The sequence below is a fragment of the Neophocaena asiaeorientalis genome, unplaced genomic scaffold, assembly GCF_003031525.2.
Source record: "Neophocaena asiaeorientalis asiaeorientalis breed wild unplaced genomic scaffold, Neophocaena_asiaeorientalis_V1.1 scaffold308, whole genome shotgun sequence".
Classification (NCBI taxonomy): domain Eukaryota; kingdom Metazoa; phylum Chordata; class Mammalia; order Artiodactyla; family Phocoenidae; genus Neophocaena; species Neophocaena asiaeorientalis.
The window spans coordinates 5,964,157-5,987,474 of NW_020172768.1; the positions used below are offsets into that span (position 1 = coordinate 5,964,157).

The 23,318-nt window shown below is 44.5% G+C and overlaps 1 protein-coding gene across 1 annotated transcript in view; it reads right to left on the reverse strand.

The window, feature by feature from the left end:
- The window catches only part of PRDM10 (PR/SET domain 10), an 87,113-nt gene extending 65,285 nt beyond the window's left edge, over positions 1–21,828 (reverse strand). The window contains exon 1 of the mRNA XM_024740791.1: positions 21,721–21,828. The gene's annotated coding sequence lies outside the window, so the exon portion shown is untranslated. The remainder of the gene's footprint in view (positions 1–21,720) is intronic.
- Between the last annotated feature and the right edge of the window lie 1,490 nt (positions 21,829–23,318).

Consider the following 23,318-nt stretch of genomic DNA (forward strand, 5'->3'; position numbering starts at 1 on the left):
AAAACAAAACAAAACATCGTTATAGATAGTTGTTAAATTCCCCGGGATTATGGCACATTGTTGAACCTCAGAAACACTAAGAATGCAAGAGAGGTTTCTGCACTGGTGAGGTGCCTCCCAGATGCATCATTCTTTACATGGAAAGAAGTGTGCTACAATCTAGACAGTACACTTGCAAATCAACTTTTCTGGCTCATGGCAAACTAACAAGCAGAAACTGCTAACTCCTTCCCTGAAATCCTACACGACACACACCATAGAAAGAAGATAGAGGGAGGCTGATAGACTTGCAAAATGAATATAAAAACTGTGAGAAAGAAAGTGGAGGAGTTGGCTTTGCGATCTAGGGATGGAGCTGTGGGGGAGCTCAGAACAGAAGGGGACCAGCCAGCAGAGCGGGGGTGAGGAGGCAGATTTCCTTCTCGTTCTCTCCCTGAGCTCCTGCTGCCCAGCCTGCAACAACCGTCCCGCAGTGCACAAACTCAGCAGCCAGCCCTGCGCGGCCAGCGGTAGGGAGACCTCAGGGCACGCACATGAGAAGGCTGGGCGGGCAACAGACACCAAGGCCTGGAGGCCAGCCAGCGCCTCCCCTTAGGCCTAGGGCGGCAGTGTGCACCGACAGGAGGGTTCTCCCGGGACAAACAGGCAACGGCTGGGCCCAGAGGCTCTCTGGCCTGACGTACAAGCAACTGCTTGTTTTTGTTGGCTTCGCCTTTCACCTTTCTTGGAATGAACAGGCACAGCTATCTGGTGACTTTTGCTGACCCAAGTAAAAAAAGAGCATCCTTCAGGAATACTCACCTAGAAATCCGTCTCCATTTAAGGGAATGCTGCCTGAGCTTGCTTTAGGTTAGTTACACCGGAACAGGCACGCAGCCACTGGAACCGCAACTTGGATTTGCCGTACTTATATGAGAGCAGGCTCGGGGTTCAGACAGCCTGGCTTAAAATCACAGATCTGCCGCCCTTAGCTTTTGACAATTGGTTTACTCTCTCTGAGCTGCAGTGTTCTTATCCGTAGGATAAGGAACGGAAGGATATTAGCTGTGTAACAGTAGAGAATGACTGTAACTAATGTACACAATACAAAAACACCTTTATGTCAAGAAGCAGAAAGGACACCTTCTGATGTCATATTTAAGATTAGATTCCACTTGGTAGGAATGATTTCACTCTATGTAGAGAGGGGAAAAAAAAGAAGAACATGTTCATTAAAGCACTGACTTATAAAAAGGGAAAAGAAAGATTATGGGGAATCCAATTCTATGACACAGAATAATAGAATTGCAGAACTAGAAGAGAAATTCCAGGCCCATGGTTCTCAAATATGTTCACAAGACAGGACCACAGTGTTCTTTGCCAAGCACCATGAAACATTAATATATATATTTTTTATGTCACAAAACAATATTAGCTAACATTTGTATAGCACTTACTACGTGCCAGGCATGTGCTAAGTACTTTACATGTATTGATTCATTTAATCTTCACAATAACCCATGAAGCTGGTACATTATTGTCTCTACTTTATAGGTGAGGGACAGAGAAAGAGAGGGATTAAGTGATTTGCCCAGGGTAACAGAGCTGGTAAGAGCTATTATGTGGCAGAGCTGTGATGCCCAGAAGCCCAGGCGTGTGACTACTGAGCCCATGTGGTGGCCACCATTCCACCCTGCTTCTCGTTCCATAAACTAAGATGACTTGACCTGTGTTAAGATTCCAGCATAAATGGCTCCATTATATGAGCTATAGAAAAATCACATCGAAGCTCATTTTATAATTTTTTTAAACTATCAGATTAAGCGAGACTAGGTATTCCCAAGTTTTCCACTAACTTTTTTTGCTACTTGTTCATTTGTCACCTCCTAGTGCTGACTAAGGTGACTGGCAGTAATAGCAACAAAGAGTTAATGAAATTTCATGGGACAGAAGCTCAAAATAAAGAAAATTCTGTCCTTTATTTTTATTTAAATGAAAAAGTGCCTTGGTCTAGCTCTAGAACACTACTGTTTCGGGGGAGGGTACTTTGGGAACCACTCGTCTCAGGCAGCTTCCGCTTTACAGAAGCTAACATCCAGCTCAGCGCTCTGGCACTGTGGCCATGGCATGCCCGAGGGGAGACAGTACTCAAAGGCCAAGCTCAGGACAGGATGTGCCACCGTGCGCCAGCACCAGTCTGAGAAGTATCACTCATCAACTCCTTCAGCTGATTTAATGTCACGACAGCTCACAACGTTGTTTAAACCCATATCCTCCTGATTCAGAAGACATAACAGGACAGAATCACAGCGAGCGCTCTGCTCTGCACAGCTGGTCACCACTGCACAACTGAGGTGCTACAGTAAACGTGAGAGCTATAAAATCAGACCAAGCAGGCTGGAAATAAAGGGCTTCTACTATATCTAAGTGCCCATCGACAGATGAATGGATAAAGAAGATGTGGTGCATATATACAATGGAATATTACTCAGCCATAAGAAAGAATTGAAATAATGCCATTTGCAGCAACATGGATGGACCTAGAGATTATCATACTAAGTGAAGTAAGTCAGACAGAGAAAGACAAATACCATATGATATCACTTATATGTGGAATCTAAAATATGACACAAATGAACTTATCTACGAAACAGAAACAGACTCATGGACTAGAGAACGGACTTGTGGTTACCAAGGGGGAGGGGGATGGAGTGGGAGTTTGGGATTAGCAGATGCAAACTATTATATAGAGAATGGCTAAACAACGTCCTACTGTATAGCACAGGGAACTATATTCAATATCTTATAATAACCTATAATGGAAAAAATATGAAAAACTCTAGATACAGATATGCATGATTGAGTCACTTTGCTGTATACCAGAAACTAATAAAACATTGTAAATCAACCATACTTCAGTTAATTAATTAATTAGTTAAATGTGGGGGGAAAAAAGGCTTCCACAATGTTCACTCATTTAGAATGGCAAGCTGAGATTTTACATTTCATTGATTTCTGGAAGAAATAGTTTTGGAACTCAGAAGGGAAAAAAAAACTGAACTTGGTTCCAAATGGTGAACAGGAACTAGCAGAGGAAGTAACAATGGACAAAGAACAAACGTATACAGATTTCAACACAAATTCCCCATTCTTGCTGAAAAGGGGAAGCCCAAATAATCCATCCCATAGTTTCTCAATTTTAAAAATTCACAACAAATTAGTATTTCCATTGAGAAAAAATGAAAATGAGGAGTGAAAACTGTCTGCAACACCCTCTCCTTGCCCAGCAAGGTGCCCCACGCCCCGGCAGACACTGTTTATCCAAGCTTCACCCCAGCCGGGGGCCAGGGGGAGGGCTAGCGCAGGACCGGCCTAGAGTTCGCAAAGGACCAAGTGACCACAGACAGGGTGATGCCTCACCCGCAGTCCTGGGTCTGGTGGGCCTGAGGTCCCTCCGTTTGTCGGAGCCCAATTCCATCTTAAGGGGCTACTATGACCCCAGCTAAAGAGCTCCTGGAAACCTACCAGTGAGGGCGGTGTGGTAGGACTAAAATATCGTTTTTTTAATTCCACGAGGAAATAAAGTAAGCGCAATTCCAGTGAAGGGAAGTACACCTAAGGAATTAAAAGCTTCTGAAAAAATAGTCAGGGAACAAGGCTTTCAGAAAGGCTTTCAACAAATTGTTAAAATTATAATAACAAACTTTTGACTAGGTTCCAAATAAAAAAGGGGTTCTTAATTAAGCAGTTATGGATTTGGAATATTTCCATATAAGCAGAGAGCTCTAAGGATAAAGATAAAGGATGAAGAAGTGGTCATAATGGGGTCCTCCAGGTATTTCCACCAATGCCATTCACATTTTACATTCGTTATAAATGTTGCAATGAAGCAAATAGTGAAAAGCACAAGACTGCAGAAAAACTCCAGATAAAATTTTATGCCACCGGGGAAAAAACTCCAGAAAAAACCCTCAGAAACCGGGTCGTGAGCAGGGGAGAATGGCAGATAAGTGTCGGCGTAAGCTGCACTTTTAATATTATGAGACTGAACTGCCTGTTACAGTCTAAAAACTATTGTAGAGGGACCTCTCTGGCAGTCCAGGGGTTAGGACTCGGTGCTGTCACTGCCGGGGCCTGGGTTCAATCCCTGGTCAGGGAACGAAGATCCCGCAAACGGTGCAGCCAAAAATTAAAAATAAATAAATTAAATTAAATTAAATTAAATTAAAAACTGTTGTAGAATATATCCTAAGTAACTCTTCCTAATTTGTCTCTGGCCATAAACAAGGACAACACTGTGTAACTAGAAGAGAGCTGAACTAAGGTTTTTTAAAAAAACACAGGATGACAACAGCAAGCGAGGAATGAGGTGTGTCAAACAGGCCTGCAACGGTCACCTCGGCCATCTCTGCCTCTCCATTTGTGTCCCTTTGCCTTCACTTCTCCCACAGAAATCTCCACATTAGGCAATGATTCCTCCTACTTTTCTTGTGCACACAAAGGGCTTCAGAGACTATCAACGAAGGGTTCTCTTCTTTGAAAGGTTATTTTTTCCAGTCAGGGCTGTGGCACTCCTTTCTTCATGTCTCAAAAGATGCATGCAAGCAAATCTTTCTTTGTGTCAATCCAAGAAACACAGGCTTTATTTTCCTAGTTCAGATAAGAACTTTTCATGCACCAAAAGAAAATAAAGATTGATCCTCCCATCCCATTTGATTGTTTGTCAGCAATGCATTTGAACCCCAACAAGTCATTCAAAAGAACTCTTACCATTCACTCAAAGAAAAGAAAAACCTAGGCTAAGGACATGCTGGGGGTCTTAGCCTAACAATTCTACATTAATATCTTTGAGAATTCAAAAGGAGGCAGCACTCAGTGGGAGTTCTAAAGAATGATAGACCTTGATGTTTGCCTTTTCCTTTTTACAAAGAATAGCTGGTTGGCTGGTAAAATGTGAAAGCGATTCCAAAGAGGACTCTATCAGGGGTCTTCCATTCTGCTCTTACAAGATTTCAGGTGGAAACCTCAAACCGCAGTGTATCACAGGCCTACGGAGAAGCACACAGATCATTAGTGTCCGACCTGAGGGAGGTTCACAAAGTAAAGGCATGTGGATCAAGGAACAGAAAGCCACCAGCCTCTGGAAGCCTTGTGGCACCTTTGGGAGAGGCCACCTGCCTCCCCTGGCCTCCACCCTCTGCCCATCCTCCCACGGGCTGCAGAAGGGCCCTCCACCCCACCAAGCTGACTCCAGGCTGGTCAGCAGTTTCTGCAGGCCTACAAGACAGAGTCTGCTCTTAGGTTTGACCTTCCGGGAGTGGCAACGGAAATTTCTAGGTAGGTGTTTCCTAGGGAGCCTCTTCCTTGGTGGGCCTGGAATTCCAATTTTTTTCTTCCCAGCAAAGTGAAACCACCAAAATCCCATTCTGCTATTCAGCTACTTTTGGCGTGACTTGTTAGCCTCCCGGCCAGTACAGCCTAGTCTACAAATAGCTTGAGGGGAAAACCAGAGCCGGCCTTGCAGCCCTTCACCTGGAATGTCTTATCTCTCCAGCCCCACAAAGTAGCCTAAAGCACTACCTGCTTCTCTTGTCTCTTAGTAGCCCTTTCCAACCAGCTTCCCAGCCTCCTGGGAATCAGAAAATGCTCCAAGGGGAAAAGCAGGTGCAGAAATCCAGGCACGTTTCAATAAGCATCCCCTCTCTCCTGGGTCTGACCATTCAGAACTGGCTGCCTTGGTAGGAAACTGAGGGCAATCCCAGGGGGATGAGACTGTGAAAACATTTCCCCTTTGACCTTGTGACTGTGTTTATCGAAATCTGAGAACTTGTGGACACCAGTAATGGTAGCCCCTGGTAAGAAAAAACTGTCATATGACACATCTGATATGACAAAGTATAATCAAGATACACCCAGAATCATTAAATAGGTCATTGATTTATCAAGGAGCAGAAAAGCAATGAGAAAGCTTCGGAATATAGGCAGTATCTAAAAATATTGTGTTGTTATTAAAATGTGATTCTCCCAGGCTTCCCTGGTGGCGCAGTGGTTGAGAGTCCGCCTGCTGATGCAGGGGACACGGGTTCGTGCCCTGGTCCGGGAAGATCCCACATGCCGTGGAGCGGCTGGGCCCGTGAGCCATGGCCGCTTGGCCTGCGCGTCCGGAGCCTGTGCTCCACGGCCGGAGAGGCCACAGCAGTGAGAGGCCCGTGTACCGCAAAAAAAAAAACAAAAAAAAAAATGTGATTCTCCCAACTTTGAAACTAAATATTCCTTCTTCATACACTGCAATGGAGTGCTGGGCAGCCTGTCCATCTGGTCCCATCTGGTCCCCTCAGGGGCTGCACCGCTCTGCACGCTTCCCCACACCCACTCCTCTGCAGCATCACTGTTCCCTCCCTACTGGAACACTCACATCAGCAAATGTGCCCAGTATCTCCTATCTTTACTGTATACTTTTCTAAACGTGTCATATTTCAACAAACTGTTTACAGTAAAAACAAACTTTCCCTTGGGCCCACCTTCCTGCTCACCTACTTCTCTCTGCTGTTCTCACACACAATAAAGAGCTGGCGAGCCCACCTTCACTTCCTCGCCCCACATTCCCTCCCCAGTTGGGCTTCCACCCTTGCCAACACACCACCCTGCCCCCCTGCAAGGCTGCACCTTTTAAAAGTCTACAGCCAAACCCCAGGTTCCCTCCAGGTTCTCAGCTCACTTGACCTCGGGAACATTCACACCCTCCTTAAGCTCTTCTCTCCACCTCCTAACACTAAACTGTCCTGGTTTCCTCCCACCTCTATGGCACCTCCTTCACAAGCTCACTTGCTGGCCGACCTCTAAAGGCTGCGCTGGCAGACCTCTCCTCCTTCTAGCTTTACACACTCCCAGGGCTCAGGCCAGCCTTCAGGGCTTTTGCAGTGGCTCCACCTGGATGCTCTGGCCAACATTTCAGATGGCCACCTCCTCCTCCCTATTCAGATTTCAGGGTCAGGCTTACCTCCTCGGCAGGCCTTTTCTGTTCCCTGTCTCCACATTGCTCTCCTTTCACACTCTGCAAAGCATGTACCATCAATTAAGTGATGCACACATTTTGTGCAGAGTCTGTGTCCCCTGCCACCCGCCACGGGGGAATGCAGCTGCACGAGAGCGCCCTCACCCAATGCGACAACGCAGGGCCCTCAGCACCTGGAAGCCGGCCGACAGCAGAGGGTCCACGAATGCTTCTGGAATGAACGCATGGTCCAGTCTCCTGCCTTAGGAGGGAACCGCTTTCTTAACAAAAACACTCTTAGGATGAATTCCCATAAATGAAAAAATGTGTCAGCATTAAAATGATGGTGTCCAACTACTTCCACAGTTAAGAAATTAAGTATATGTATAATATCAATGTTTACAACTGAACTTTAATGAGCTGGAAAGAAAAAAACATGGAGAGGGAGAAAGCAAATTCCTCAAGACATTATCTAGTACCGTAAACTAGCAAATCCGAATATTCTGAGGGAACTTGAACTCACGCTGACTATAAGACTGCAAAGGTACATGGAACTCAGCTGCTTCCCAAATCAAAATCAGTCCTTATAAACACAGAGTACACTGGGTCAAATATGGTATTAAAAGAAATTCTCTGAGAAGTCCACGTATTACAACCCAAGGAATAGATCTTGACGTCTGACTGTAGAATTTCTGAAGTTTCTGTAGGCATGACCTGTGTCATGCCCATGACAGCACTGTCACAGTAGGTCAGGTATTAAGAGGAGCCAACCTCACAGTGGATAAACCCAGGCTCAAGGTGGCACAGCCAAGGCTGGTGGTAGGGCAGTCTGGGAACTAGAATGTACATCCCTCCCCTCCCCTGGGGCCTCCAACCTGCTTTAGTTAACAGGATGGACAGAGGTTCAGGGGTGACCGTCAGAACCGTCGGAAATCACAGCTGGACAGTCCTCCCTCCTGTAGAGCCATGGTCAGTCCTTACACAATTCCTGGTGCCTTACCAGGACCTTCCACTAGCCTACTACCACCCCACGTCCCCTTCCCCCATCTCTAGCATGGTGGCGTGAACAGAGCTCCAGAGTCAGACGGCCTGGGTTCACGCTCTTCAGCCACCATCCACTCACTACGTGACCAGAGACAAGTCACCTCACTTCCCAAGCCTTAACTCCCTCATCTATAGAACAGGAACAACAACGAGAGATCCACTTGCTAAGGTAGAACTATGAAATAATAATGTGAAACCATGAAATCAATGAAACAAAACACCATACCTGGCACTTGGGAAACAGTAGCAGACGTTCATGGTTGTGGTTGCCCCAGTTACTGATATTAATTATTAATACACCTTAACAATGCATGTTCATTCCTAGGGTTAAGCACCTCTGGCTCTTCACCTGCTGTTGTGTAAGTGGAACATTCTTGAAATTCAAATCATACAGACTGTAAACTCTCCACTAACAGGAAAGGTTTTCCCAACTAAGAAAATCTATAGTATACGGAGGTTCAGAATTATAGTTGAACATAGCTTATGCACCCTCAACTTCAGCAAAATACTAATCTATATCTTTAACACTGGCAAGATCTTTTATGCCCACTAACTACACAAAGTTGCCTTTTTTAAGGATATCCTAGCTTCTATTATGCTCAGTTCTGTAGTATACTTAAATCTTCTCAATTTCATTCAAAATTCTGAGATAGCAACAGATAATAGCAAGTGTTGGTGAGTAGGCAGAAAAACTGGAACCCTCATATACTGCTGGGTAAGAATGTAAAATGCTGCAGCCACTATGGAAAACAGTCTGGCAATTTCTAAAGGCTAAACGTAGAGTTATCAAATGACCCAGAGATTTGTCGCCAAGATATAATAAACCCAAGGGAAACAAAAACATATGTCCACATAAAAACTTGGACACGAACATTCATAGCAGCATTATTCATAATAGCCATAAAGTGGAAACAACCTAAACATTCAACAGCTGATGAACAGAGAGATAAAGTATGGTACATTCATATAATGGAATATTACTCAGCCAAAAAAAAAAAAGAAATGAAATATGGATACATGCTACAATAAGAATGAACCTTTAAAACTTTGTTAAGTGAAAGAAGCTGGTCACGAAGGACCATACATTGAATGAATCCATTTATATGAAATATGCAGAAAAGACAAATTAACAGAGATAGAAAGTGGATAAGTGGTTGCCCAGGGATTGGGATGAAATAAGGAATTAAGGGGTGATGGCTAAGAGGTGGAGTTCCTTTTGGAGTTATGAAAATATTTTAAAATTGATTGTGGTGATAGTTGTATAACTGTGAATAGGCTAAAGCCACTGAATTGTACGCTTTACTGGAGTGAATTGTATGGTACGTGAATTATATCTCAATTAAGCTGTTGGGTTTGTTTTAAGATAAAAAGATGGGCATTTAAATCAATGCAAACCTTCTAGGAAGCAATTTGGCAATAAACATCAAGAACCTTTCTATATAGGGAGATAGATACAGAGAGAAAGAGAGAGAATAATACTTGCTACTGGAGCAAACTTAAGGGCATTTCTGATGAGAACAGCTTGAGGAAGTTCCAGAGGCAAGAGAAGTTGAGGATATGTTCAGGGACTATAAGAGAGAAAAGCCTCAAACCATAGTTAGGGTGGATCTACAAAAGACTTCAAGTTGAAGAATTACAATTTCCAAAGTTTATAAACTGGTTTTATCAGATTCACCTAAGGACCTAGGCAAAGAGACAAATTCCAGAGCCTCACCCCTGAAATTCTGGATTCTCTCAATTGCAAAGTTCGAGGGGAAGAGCAGGAAGCTTTGTTTATAAACCTCTCCAGATGATTCTGAAGTCAACCAGATCTGGCTAAATCTTGCACAGCAAGGGAAGAAAAATATTTTATCATGGCAGTAACACCTTTTGGAAAATCATTCTAGAAGTAACATGAAGGACTGATTATACTGAGGCCAAGAACTGCCTTCAGGAAGCACCGGGCAAAGATTAGAGCTCTGAATTCTTATTCCAACTTCATGATATTAACAGTTATTCATAGGGGCTTCCCTGGTGGCGCAGTGGTTGAGAGTCCGCCTGCCGATGCAGGGGACACGGGTTCGTGCCCCGGTCCGGGAGGATCCCACATGCCGCGGAGCGGCTGGGCCCGTGAGCCATGGCCGCTGAGCCTGCGCGTCTGGAGCCTGTGCTCCGCAGCGGGAGAGGCCACAATAGTGAGAGGCCTGCGTACCGCAAAAAAAAAAAAAAAAAAAAAAAAGTTATTCATAGACCTTTATTGCTCAAAGTCACCTTCTAAAAAAGAGATTCTTTTTTGTTACTAAGCAAAAATTTAGCAAGAATCCTTACACCTTTCTTCAAAATATGCAACTTACCAGCTTCTCTAATATATTTGTGGTGTGAATGTCTTAGAATTCGGAAAAGGCTGTGTGGTTGTTAGTTCAGGTGGTCCTCCTCGCCAACCAGATGACTCTCATGCACATTTGATTTTCCAGCTTCCCTTCACCACATGATAACAAGCAAATCCATTCCGTGCACTTACCAGGATTATTGGAAATAAGCTTTGTATGCAAATACGGATTAATGGGGAACATCTGAAGACTGAAAGATTAATACAAATGACTCATCGAATAATATTGAGCATCCATGTTTTCTGACTACGGATAATGGATGACATAGCTCTGAGCACAATCTTTCCAGCTCCCTTTCTCAACAGTAGCATTTATTCACAAGAGAACTGGAAAGGGTACAAATACAATCTCTGGCCCGGGCGCACCTGTACACAGAAAGCTATCTGGTCCACATATCACAAGCTCTTTGTTGAATTAGCAATTGCAGTAACTAAATAGGAGACTTGCAGGTGGGTCTTCTGGGGCCCTGAAAGCCTTTCTTACAGAGGGTTCTGGGTGGTAACTATGACTCGACAATCACAAATCCAGGTTAGGATAAAATACTAGATAATGTTAAGAGGCATAATCTCAAGTACTAAGCTGTTTCCTCAACAAATTCAAGCGCTTTAAAATGTTTTAACTGGAAAAAAAAGAATATTAAAATTGCTTAGAAGAAATTATTCTAGGGCACAATTTTCATAATTTAACATTTTGGATATAATACAAGAGAAGACAGTGTAACTACTCGTTCACTCTACCTCGACTCCTGAAATAGGTACAGCCTTTTGTTCAAACAGACTGGACCATGGCTCTGCCCCAGGACTACGAAGCAAAGTGACACTGGTTTGAAGTAATTCCCTTTGTATCCAATTCAGTCCCCCTGTGAACAGGTAATATGGGCCTCATCTTCTGTTCATTTTCAAATTCTCATTCCTCAACCTCAGCCCCTTGTTTGCAAAGTTAAATATGAAACACAGAATGGTCAAAAAGAAACATTTAATTAACAAGATGGTGAGCCCAGACAGATGACATAGTGAGGCAGTTACTGCCTTCATAAAAACTCTACATTAATGGCATATAATTAACATTATAATCTAATTTCAACCTCCTCCATCTTAATAAAACTACTATAAAAGGCCAGCATCCACCACTGGCCTGGTATTCAGAGGTGTCTTCTACAAGCCAGGATGTTTCTTACAGTGTTCTCTCAGTACAGAGTAGTGGGAAAATTCTGGATGTGAGACAAGTAAAAGTTCTTTATCTTGACAACTGGAAATAATAACACCTGATTTCCCTAACTCAGGCTCACTGTTAAGATAGAGCGGGATGTTTGTTACAGTATACTACAATGGCATAGAGTGTATTCCAAATGTTAGCAACTATTTAACTCATGATTTTAAGTATTAGATCATGAAGGTATCTTATCCAGAAAAGTCTTCTTTCCCAGTAAAAGACAATTTAATATATTTTCATTGTTAAACAATTCATTGGGGAATAAATATGTCTTAACTGTAGGCAAGGGTTCTCACAACTAATGTATTTCACTAGATAACATGTGTATTTCAACTTTAAATGGATAGAATTTTAAAACTATGTGATTAGCACTTTCTCCCATAAAGAGAGACATCCCATTCCTGTTTAGAAAGCTCAGCCGTATCTACGCTTTGCAAACACTTACCAGACCACTTCCTTCAGATATAGGCTACACGTCAAATGAGTTAAGACCACAAAATCAGGGGTTTTTTGTTTATTTATTTATTTTTGGCAGCGTTGGGGCTTCGCTGCTGTGCGGGCTTTCTCTAGTTGTGGCGAGCGGGGGCTGCTCTTCCTTGTGGTGAGCGGGCTTCTCATTGCAGTGGCTTCTCTTGTTGCGGAGCACAGGCTCTAGGCGTGTGGGCTTCAACAGTTGTGGCACACGGGCTCAGTAGTTGTGGCTCGCGGGTTCTAGAGCGCAGGCTCAGTAGTTGTGGCACATGGGCTTAGCTGCTCCGCGGCATGTGGGATCTTCCCGGACCAGGGATCAAACCCATGTCCCCTGCATTGGCAGGCGGATTCTTAACCACTGTGCCACCAGGGAAGTCCAAGACCACACAATTAGAATCCCCTAACAGATGCAGCTCTTTATTTTAAAAATCAGCATATTCATAGTTCAACTGATTGAAAACACATACTGTGGAAATTGAATGTTACTTAAGCAAACAACTACTGGCATAGTAATAATTATGATTATTGCCATTTACTGAGTTCCCATCATAAGCCAGGCATTGTGGCTTATTAAATACTCAATTTCACTTAATCCTCACAACAACCAAAAATTATTACTTGGGCTTCCCTGGTGGCGCAGTGGTTGAGAGTCTGCCTGCCAATGCAGGGGACGCGGGTTCGTGCCCCGGTCTGGGAAGATCCCACATGCCGCAGAGCGGGTGGGCCCGTGAGCCGTGGCCGCTGAGCCTGCGCGTCCAGAGCCTGCGCTCCGCAACGGGAGAGGCCACGGCGGTGAGAGGCCCGCGTACCGCAAAAAAAAAGATTTATTACTTGTCCAAGGCCATAGCGCTGATAAGTGGGATTTGAACCCAGATCCCTTTCACTACAGAGCTTAGACATCTTTTCCCTTCTCTGCTGCACAGCTTTCCTCCCAGCAAAGCTGCCAGAACCCAAGCATGGCTCCACTGTGCTGTCTCCTCGGACTCCCACCAGATGATGCAATCAGTAGGCTAGGCTGGATCTCAAAGGAACCAGGGGAGGTTGTAATTTACCAAACCCGCAAACAGATTTAATTGAGCAAATTAGTCAACAGCCAGGGTTAAGGTAACTACAAAGCTATAGTGAAGGGTACCCACTATAAGAATTGAAATGATAATTTTTTAAAACACAACAGTATTTATTGTATGCCTATTCTGTGCCCAGCATTGTTTTAGGAAATGAGGAACACACTAGATATTATTATTTTTTTCCCCAGCAGAGAGGGAAAAAAATATAAATAATTTATTTACCCTTGTGCCAAAATAAAGCTACCTGTGTATAGAACATAACAGCCCTCAAATATGAACTGAATCAACTCATATCAGGAAAATTAATTACCCCAAATATTCTTCCTGGTTCTCTCATGTGTATCAACTTCTCTAACAGTGGAGTCGCTGGGCTTTGGTGTCTGCTTGTCTTTGACTTTCTAGGTAATGTCAAACGGTTTTCCTAAGTAGTCATACCAGTTTCTATTCCTACCAGCCACGTATGACTGTTCTATCGCTCAAAAGCTTTGGGACTTGGTATTGCTGACTTTAAGTCAGGTACACGTTTGCCAACTTGAATTTAGGCTCACAGTAACATGGCACTGTGGTTGTAATTTGCGTTTCCTTGATTATTAACAAGGTTGAACACCTTCTCGTATGTTTATTAGACATCTGGATTTCTCCTTTTCTGAAGTGCCTGTTTTTGCCCATTTTTCCATTAGTGCAGGTAACATCTTAAATAAAAAACATCTTAAAAAAAAAAACAACCCTTTTCGAGACTGAGGTCATGACCATATTCTCCTATGTCAACTTCTAAAAGTTGTACAAATTTGGCCTTTTATTTGTCATGCTTCCTGAGTCATAAATCAAGGGTCTGAATGTGTGTGAGACTGTTTCCGGACTCCTTGGGGTGTTCAGTTGGTCTACGGCTCTAACCCGGTGCCAGGATCACACTGTCTTAATTATTTAGCTCTTGATCTCTGGAACAGAAGGGTTTCCAACTTCTTTTTCTTTTTCAAGAGTGCCTTGCCTTTTCTTGGGCCTTGACAAAAATTTCATCAGCTTGTCTAGTTTTTTTCAATTTGCTGGGATTACATTAAATCCATAAGTCAGTTTCCAAAGAATCAATGCCTTACAATATTGAATCTTCCAATCCTCAAACCAGTGTCACTCCATTTATTTAGAGTTTATTTGGAGTCACTCAATAAAGTTTCAGAATTTTTTCTGTAAAGGTCTTATACATATTTTGTTAGAATTAAAATATTTCTCCTACAGTTTATAACTGTTGAAAAACCACAAATCAGAAAAAAATATATGATTTTTAAATGATGTATAAAAAGCTATGCGGGCCTCTCACCGCCGTGGCCTCTCCCGTTGCAGAGCACAGGCTCCGGACGCGCAGGCTCAGCGGCCATGACTCACGGGCCCAGCCGCTCCGCGGCATGTGGGATCCCCCCGGACCGGGGCACGAACCCGCGTCCCCTGCATCGGCAGGCGGACTCTCAACCACTGCGCCACCAGGGAAGCCCAAAAGATATAATTTTTTGATGAGATTCCTAAGGTTTGGGAAAAGTATATATAAATATGAATATCAACTTTCTTAAAATTTTTAAATGAAACAAAGTTCATCAAAGCACAATTACTGGGCTTCCCTGGTGGCGCAGTGGTTAAGAATCCCCTGCCGACGCGGGAGACACGGGTTTGAGTCCTGGTCCGGGAAGATCCCACATGCCGCGGAGCAACTAAGCCCGTGCGCCACAACTACTGAGCCTGTGCCCTAGAGCCTTCGAGCCACAGCTACTGAAGCCCACGCGCCTAGAGCCCGTGATCCGCAACAATAGAAGCCACCGCAATGAGAAGCCCGTGCACAGCAACGAAGACCCGACGCAGCCATAAATAAATTAATTAATTTTTTTAAAAAGCACAATTACTGCTCCATAATTTAGTTTTAATTCTAGAATTATTATTTTGTGGTTATGTCATATCTCACTTCAGCGGGTTTAACATACTTGAGAAAACTTGTGTGTCACATAAACAAGTCCTAGACATCTATTAGTCCTTATATTTATCAAATTATGAAGTACTGGAAATCCAGAATACTTTTTTTTTTTTTTTTGGCCGTGCTGCACGGCTTGTGGGATCTTAGCGCCCCGATCAGGGATTGAACCCAGGCCCTCGATAGTGAGAGCACCGAGTCCTAACCACTGCACCGCCAGGGAATTCCCCAGAATCCCAGAATATTTTCAATTCATCAACTTCAAGAGAAAAAGAATAAAAGAGAAGATGAATAAATGATGAGTAAGAGGCTGAAATCTCATAAATATACATACCACCGCCTGGGACTGAGGACCCAGACACCCTGCTCCCGCCACCCACCTCATTCACTAAACTGCCTCCTTTTTCTCATTTGTAAAGTAGTTAAAACACCGTCTGTCACCGTCGCACAGTAAGGATTAAATGTAAACAAGTGTCTTAGAAAGGACACTTCAAAATCAGTCAAACACAAAGCAATAATTAGTCAAAGGATTATAGTTTTCCTCTATCAGAAGAACATGTTGATAAGGTTGCCTATAATCATGGTTTGTGGCAAGACTGAAAATAACCCCTAGCGGATTGGCCTCAAAATCTTCAAGCAATGCCAACAAAATGGTGAGATTTGCATCCAAAAATAAGAATTTTGAAGAAAAGGGAGGAAAATTCCAGAGCTCACTTTAATGACTTATGTTAATTGTATTCACTCCTTTATTCCTCCAAACATTTTAGAGCCCAGTAAGTAAAAGGCACTTTTGTACTGCATTCTATATGAGGGAACTATAAAATATCCAAAGCTTCTAGGAATTTACAATATGTTTAGGAAGCAAGAAATAAGCACAGATAGTTGCTATGCGATGCTAATTAAGCACTCAATAAATGTTACAATTACTACAAAGCAGTACAAAAATCCTGTAGGGCATTCAGAGACAAGAGGGATCCCTTTTAGGTAAGATGTTCCGCCTCCCTCCCCACCTCGGCTTTCACCTGGCTCCAGGGCAGGGCAGACCAACACCTGTTTGTCTGTATGGCCTGTGAACTAAGAATGGTTTTACATTTTTAAATGCTTGAAAAGACAAAAGAAGAATATTTTGTGACCAATGGAAATTATATTACTTCAAATTTTAGGGTCCTTAAATAAAGTTTAATTGGAACGTGGCCATGCTTTCACACCAGGGGCGGAGAGTGGCTGCTTCAGGGACCGTCTGGCCCACAAAGCTGAAAATGTTTACTATCTGGTTTTTTGGTTTGTTTGTTTTTTGTTTGGGGTTTTGTTTGGGGGGGGGCGGGCCTTGAAGTGCAGCATGCAGGATCTTAGTTCCCTGACCAGGGATCAAACCCGTGCCCCCTGCACTGGGAGTGCTGAGTCTTAACCACTGGACCGTCAGGGAAGTCCCTATTATCTGGTTCTTTACCAAAAAAAGTTTACTGACCACTGCTCTAGAAGGATGGATGGGATTTTCGTGGGCAGAACTGGGCAAGGAGGGAGAAGTGGGCAGAAAGGAACAAACATTCCATTTGAGAAATGAAGGTGTGAAAACATGAAGGAAAACCCCAGAGTTTGGCTGAAGAAGCCTAGTTTGGCTGAAGCAGAGAAGCCTAGTTTGGCTGAAGCAGAATATCCAAAATCAGTATACAGTTATTGAGCCATTTATACCGCTGTGGACAGTGATAACAGGCATTCTCACACGGAGTCTTTGAGGTTGGTACTATTATTATCCCCATTAATAATTAAGGAACTAGATTAATAATTTGATAAAGAAACTAAGGCTTACAGAAGTTAACTAATGGGCCCAAGATCACAGCCAGCCAATAAAGCTGGGCTCTAAATCTAGGTTCCTTTGCCCCCAGAGCCCACGCTGTTAAAGTTGACACCGTATCAAACCCCCATACAGGGTAGGAAAAAGAAACACATCCACAAAGGTACGTAAGGGCAAAACGGTCAATGTTTTCAAATATAGGTATAAAAAGAATATGATTTTATCTGTAGGTTATGATTCTTTGTGCTTAAAAGGATAGCTGTCCCATGAGCTTGTCCACAGTGTTCCACACTTAGAAGCAAACTATTGTGACCTTTTTTTTAATCACAGGAGAAAAAAAAATTATGAGCTTGATTTTTTCAATTTCAAGTTTCTCCCAGAAATATTTCTTAAATCTCTGAAAAAACAGTATATTGTAAAAATCAATGAGTAAGTGGCAGACCAAGCTGGGGAAAATTCGGCTGATTATACTTAGCTCAACTTCTTTGTTTTGTTTTGTTTTTTGTCTGTTTGTTTTGTTTTGTTTTATTTTGTTTTTTGTGGTACGCGGGCCTCTCACTGTTGCGGCCTCTCCCGTTGCAGAGCACAGGCTCCGGACGCGCAGGCTCAGCGGCCACGGCTCACGGGCCCAGCCGCTCCTCGGCATGTGGGATCTTCCCGGACCGGGGCACGAACCCGTGTCCCCTGCATCGGCAGGCAGACTCTCAACCATTGTGCCACCAGGGAAATCCTCAACTTTTTTTTTTTTTAATGGATTATGTGCTTAACAGATGTCATTTCATTATTTTAAGTTCAAATGATTAATTGAATATATTTATTCAGTAACAGTTAACTCAATTACCTGGAAATGGTTTTGAGATTAAGGTATTCTTCAAAAGAATAATAGTGCTTCTGTGAGAGCTATCATAAGCACTAAAAGAAAGCAGACACATCTACATATAAGCAGTATCTATTGGCTGAAACTATAGAAACAAAAAGATAATACATTGTATGATGACTTACTGCCACTTGGGAGCACTCCCCCCCATGAGACTAAGCCTAAGGCAGCTGTTCAGTGAACAAATCAGGCAAGCCATGCATGCAACCCATATACATAATTTTAAATCTTCTAGCAGCCACATTTGTTAAAAGTAGAAACAGGCAAAATTAATTGCAGTAATGGATTTTATTTAACATGGGATATGCGACGTATCATTTCAACATGTAATCAATATTTTAAATATTGAAATATTTCATTTTTTTTCATACCAAATCTCAAAATCTGGCATGCATTTCACACTCACAGCACTAGCCATTTTTCAAGTGCTTCACTGCCATATGTGGCTACTGGTAACCATACCGGACAGCACAGATCTGAGGGACAGCAGGAAACAGGCCAGACCATGAGAGCCAGACCGTGAGAGTGAAGGATGTGGGTAAAAAAAGCGAGCATTTAGCTCCAATGTTCTGATGCTGAAATAAATGAGTTCAACTAAGAAATGGATAACAAACAATAACAGACTATTTTCCCAATAGCAATCTGTATGTCTGGAGTTCTTAAAGCGTTGCACATTACTGATTTTATAATTTTATAATCAGTGTCACAGTAGGGCTGCAAGGAAATAAACTGGAAAGGAACCAGGTCCACATAAGTCCTGAACTAGGCTTATAACTTTGAGAATAAAAAAAGGAAGGAGGCCAGACACCCTTTAGCAGTAATTCATGTAAACAGTATAAGGCCAGAGAGGGAGAGGAAGGCTTCAACAGAGAATGACCAATATAATAAAGTCAGAAAAAGCTCCCCCCTCACCTTCCTGACCCTACCCAGTACCCCTGGAGAATCCAGTGGGACCATTCTGCAAAGATTTGGTTATAGTAAAACACTTCCTTTTACTTAACTCGCCGGCCCTTCTAGACACGAGACCAAATGCTCATTTGCTAATCTATTAAAGCACCTATGATAAAGTTAAACAATACATTTATTGTTTAACCAATAAATTCTGCTTGTGAAAACCACACAAAAGGCTGGGCAGGGTGTGTCTACACTCTCTGGGACAGAGGTGGGTGGGGGAAGACTGTGTATTTTAGTGGCAATAGGTCAAAGTACATCAGCATTCTATTTTAAAACAAACTCTGGCTAAACAATTCCAACATTGCAATGACAGGGTGTTTAACAGTTTATCATTTGCACCAAACGAAATTATGCAGTTACCATGTGTTCACCAGTGCTTAAAATTATTAAGGAAACCAAAATTACACTTCAGTATTTCTCAACTCATGGAACAGTTCTGCTTGTTACTCAGAAACCTATCCCATTAGGTTACCTATGATAAATTTAAACAGTAATCAATAAATTCTGCTTGTGAAAAACAGAATGAATCAAATTTCATAATTCCTTTAGTTCAGAGGATTTCATCATGCCCCCTTCAAGTAACGGGGAAAACTACTGAAAATGGAAAATCATCAGTGACGTCATTAGGTACCTATTTACATTAAAAAAACAAAAAAACAAAAAACCTACATGTGAAAACCACATATCGTGTGCCAAGTTTGTAAAAATGTTTATAGGCACACACACAAAAGATTTGAAGCATACCAAAATATCAGTAGAAATTATCTCCGGTAATTGTACTTCAGCTCATTTTTACTTTTTATACTGTTCTATGTTTTCTATGTCTTCTACAATGATCATGTACTACTGTTAAAACTAGAAGAAAAAAATAAATTCAGACAAGTGGCAATTGAGGCAGTGCCAACCAACTTAGGATTACACTGGATTGATACGCTATCCCTTATACCATCATAATTTCCTATTAACAAGCACTGAGGGCCCTTGAAGACGTGGGCTGTGCCTTATCTATAATACACGCTCGATTACATTCACATATACAGTACACTATACAGTATTATATTCACATATACAGTACACTAACGCGTGGTGGAGCACGCCGCAAAACACTAGAAAAGTAAAAATGGCTAATTTAGAAAAAGACAGCGGTTTAGCGCCCTAGCAAAACAAAAGAGCAGAGCCAAGAGTGGGTGCTCAAGGAATAAAGTGAGGAAGAGCCACAGGTGGGAAAGCCTCGCTCCAAAATTTTTAGATACGCATCTATCACTAAACTGTTCTCTTTAAAACGGTTCACTTTGTCAATTTCACTTCATTTAAAAAGTAAAACCAGGGGGCTTCCCTGGTGGCGCAGTGGTTGAGAGTCCGCCTGCTGATGCAGGGAACACAGGCTCGTGCCCCGGTGCGGGAGGATCCCACATGCCGCGGAGCGGGGGGGCCGGTGATCCAGGGCCGATAGGCCTGCGCGTGCGGAGCCTATGCTCAGCAACGGGAGAGGCCACAACAGTGAGAGGCCCGCGTACCGCAAAAGTAAACCCAGAAGTCACTTTGTAAACATATCAGATTGCATCAGCACTGCTTGAAGCATGGCTTTGCCCCAACCAATTTTTTTTTTTTTTTAATTTTTTTTTCAATTCTAGAGCATCATATAAGTACGGTTCCTCAAGCTGTTGCGGTGCTGGGGCGTGGAGTGGATGGAAGGATACCAAAAACACGCAATGTACCTTCCTGCCCTCAAAGAGCTTCCAGCAAAAGGCGGAGAGAGAAACAAAGGATTGGGTCTGAAGCAGAGGCCGCAGAGCGTCACGAGTGATTTTGTTTTTAATGAACGTTAAGTGCTTTTGAGTTTAAATAACTTTTGGGGACGATTAGCCAGGCAAGATTTGAACGGGCTTCGGCGCAGATGGCACAGGGCCGCGCTGGGCGGGACTCCTCACACGCCGAACCTCGACTGCAGACCCCAAACCAGCCCGCTTTGTGCTTAGACCTACACAAACATAGATTGAAAATGGATCGAAACCCAACCAATCCGCCAAGCAAGGCTAAGCACGTACGCACGCACTATTCCAAAGCGCTGCGTACACTTTACTTAGTGGAGGACCTAATACGTGGTCACGGGCTAAAGTGCTTAAGGAAAGCTGACCCTCGGCTGGCAACCGTGCACCGCCAACCCGCTCCCCAAAGGCCTCGGGCTCGGGCCTCTGCACTCGACCCAGAGCGCAAGTGGACCTCGGCCTGCGCCCTGCCCACGAAGGACACCATGCACCACGACTGACCCAAACGGGCCACCCCCACGCCCTCCGAGCGGGCCCTCGCCGGGTCCCGGGACGCCAACTTGTGCGTAAGGGACAGGGAACCAGCAATCAATGGCAGGACGGTGGCGCGGCCTCCCAAAACAAAGCAGGGCGCCTAGTCCACGGAGCCCGCCGTCCCCGAGCTCCGGGCCCAGCCGCCGCCCCCGCGCCCGCCGGCCAACACGGCCCGCCGCACCCCGAGCGCCCGCCCAACAGCCGCCGCAGGAGCGCGCAGGGCGCCCAACTGCCGTCCCGGCCCAACCAACGCGGGCAGGGGAGGAGAGGTGCGCGCGGCCGGCGGAGCGTGCGAGCCGCTCGGGGGTCGCAGGGGGGAGGCTGCGCGCAGGGAAGGCAGGGCGAAGAGGCGCCGGAGCCATGGCTGAACGCAGCACCAGGAGGGGCTCCTTTAGGGATTTTGCCCCTTTCCCCTTGGAAGGTGCAGATGGTTTGACCCCCCACCCCGAGTGAGGTGCCTCGTCCCAGCCCCGACTGGACTGTACCATCGGGCGGTGCCGCCGGGATTTCTCCCCCACCACCACCATCAAGTCCTCCCCCCCACCCGGGTCCGCGGTCGGTTGGCCCCGGCCGGGCTCTGAGACGCGGAAAGAGCTTGGCGCCATTTTGGGTGGGACTAAGCAAAGACGAAACACCCTCCCAGTCGATGGGGTACTCTGGACGCTGGCTTATCCGGTTACCTTAATCCTTTAGGTACTTACACGATGTTGGGTGAGGGGAGCTGGAAGATCAGCGGGTCCCCGATCCTCTCTCCCTAGGGGTGATGGAAATCAAACCCCCCCCGCCACCTCCAGGTGGTTCTTCCCGCCGCAGAGTGGGAGCTGCATAAAAGGCGGGGCCTCATTAGCATAACCTGCCTGGCAACCTGATCTCGGCGTTATGTGATTGGTTGAACTCTGTAAACTCCATGCCTCGCCTAAAGAGGAGTAACGCTGGGGCGAACTGACAGGCCCAGATTTAAGACTCATGACGAAGATCCTGAGACGCTTATTCAGTCAGCGGAGAAGCTAAAAGGAGATTTACACAGTGGCCCAATGACGGAAGGCCTCTTTATTTCGTGCTCTGCTGTTCGTTTCAAGTCCAATCAAAGAGCGGGTCTCAGGCACCGCTCGCCTGCGTTTGTGCTCTAAGCCAATCAGAGAAGCCGACTCTTCGGTTTCAGGGTCAAGACCGCTTGGAGGGACCGGCGGCAGCGGCCCAGGTCGTGAGCCTTCTAGCCTCGGTGCCCGAGGTTGGGAGGAGGAGCTGCTCGTCGGGTGCTGCACGCCCCCCGAGGGCCCGCGTCCTGAGAGCTGCTCCCCAGGACGCGGCGGGCCGAGGGCGCGCGGGATTGGAGGCGGCTCGGGCCCCGGCAGCGGGCCGGCTTGCGGAGCGCCCAGCCGAGCCCACGCCACGCGCGGAAGCCCTGCGCCTCGGAGCCGGCCCCGGCGTCTGACCTCAGCCCGACAGAAGCCCGGAGTGCGGCGCTGCGTCTCTCCTCTCCCCTTTACCATGCTGAAAGGGAGTGATTTTCACAAACGTGAAGATGTTTTTCAACCCTGGTTAACCAAGGGCTTAACTCACTCTTTTCTTAACCTCAGGCTTCCACATCGTACCATCCCTTAAAATTGCTTTCGCAAAGCAGCCCAGTGCAGAGAGATGAGCTCGGGCTTTGCAGCAAGATGCCACCTGTAGTTCCCCGCCCCTAATATGAATGGCAACTAGATCTTGAAGAGACCTTGAGCCTTTGGACTTTCAGGGAGCCGTAATCCTGTCCATGACATCTAACTTGCTACGTTATTTTGAAGATAAAGTGGGATTTACGTGTAAAATACTTAGCACACTAGATCTTAAACGGATAAAAGTATCAATGACGATAAAATATACAAAATTGCTGAACTATTTATTGGCTAACCAAGAAAGTACCACTAAGCAAAAGACCTAAGAATAGAAAACACGGGGCGGTGGGCGAGCGGAGGATGTAAAATTCATTCAACAATATCCTATTTACTGTTTATTTTTAAAACTGGAAACAAAATCTGGGAAATTTTGGGAAAACATTGTTTTTAGAATTTCAGGACTGTTGAGTACCTTATAAGCAACTTGATGACTAACCCATGTCTTGTTCCTCCACAGACTCCTGTGCAGGCTGTCAGTAAACACTTGCTGAATTTAATTGAAAAGAAAGTACATTTGGGGTCTGATGAGGCAGACCTTAACATTTATAGGGAGAGATGCTATTAACTCTTAGCTGGATATAAAGACACATGAAAGTCAGTTGCCTTAGGAAAGATGATATTGGTTAAGAGAGTCACTGGAA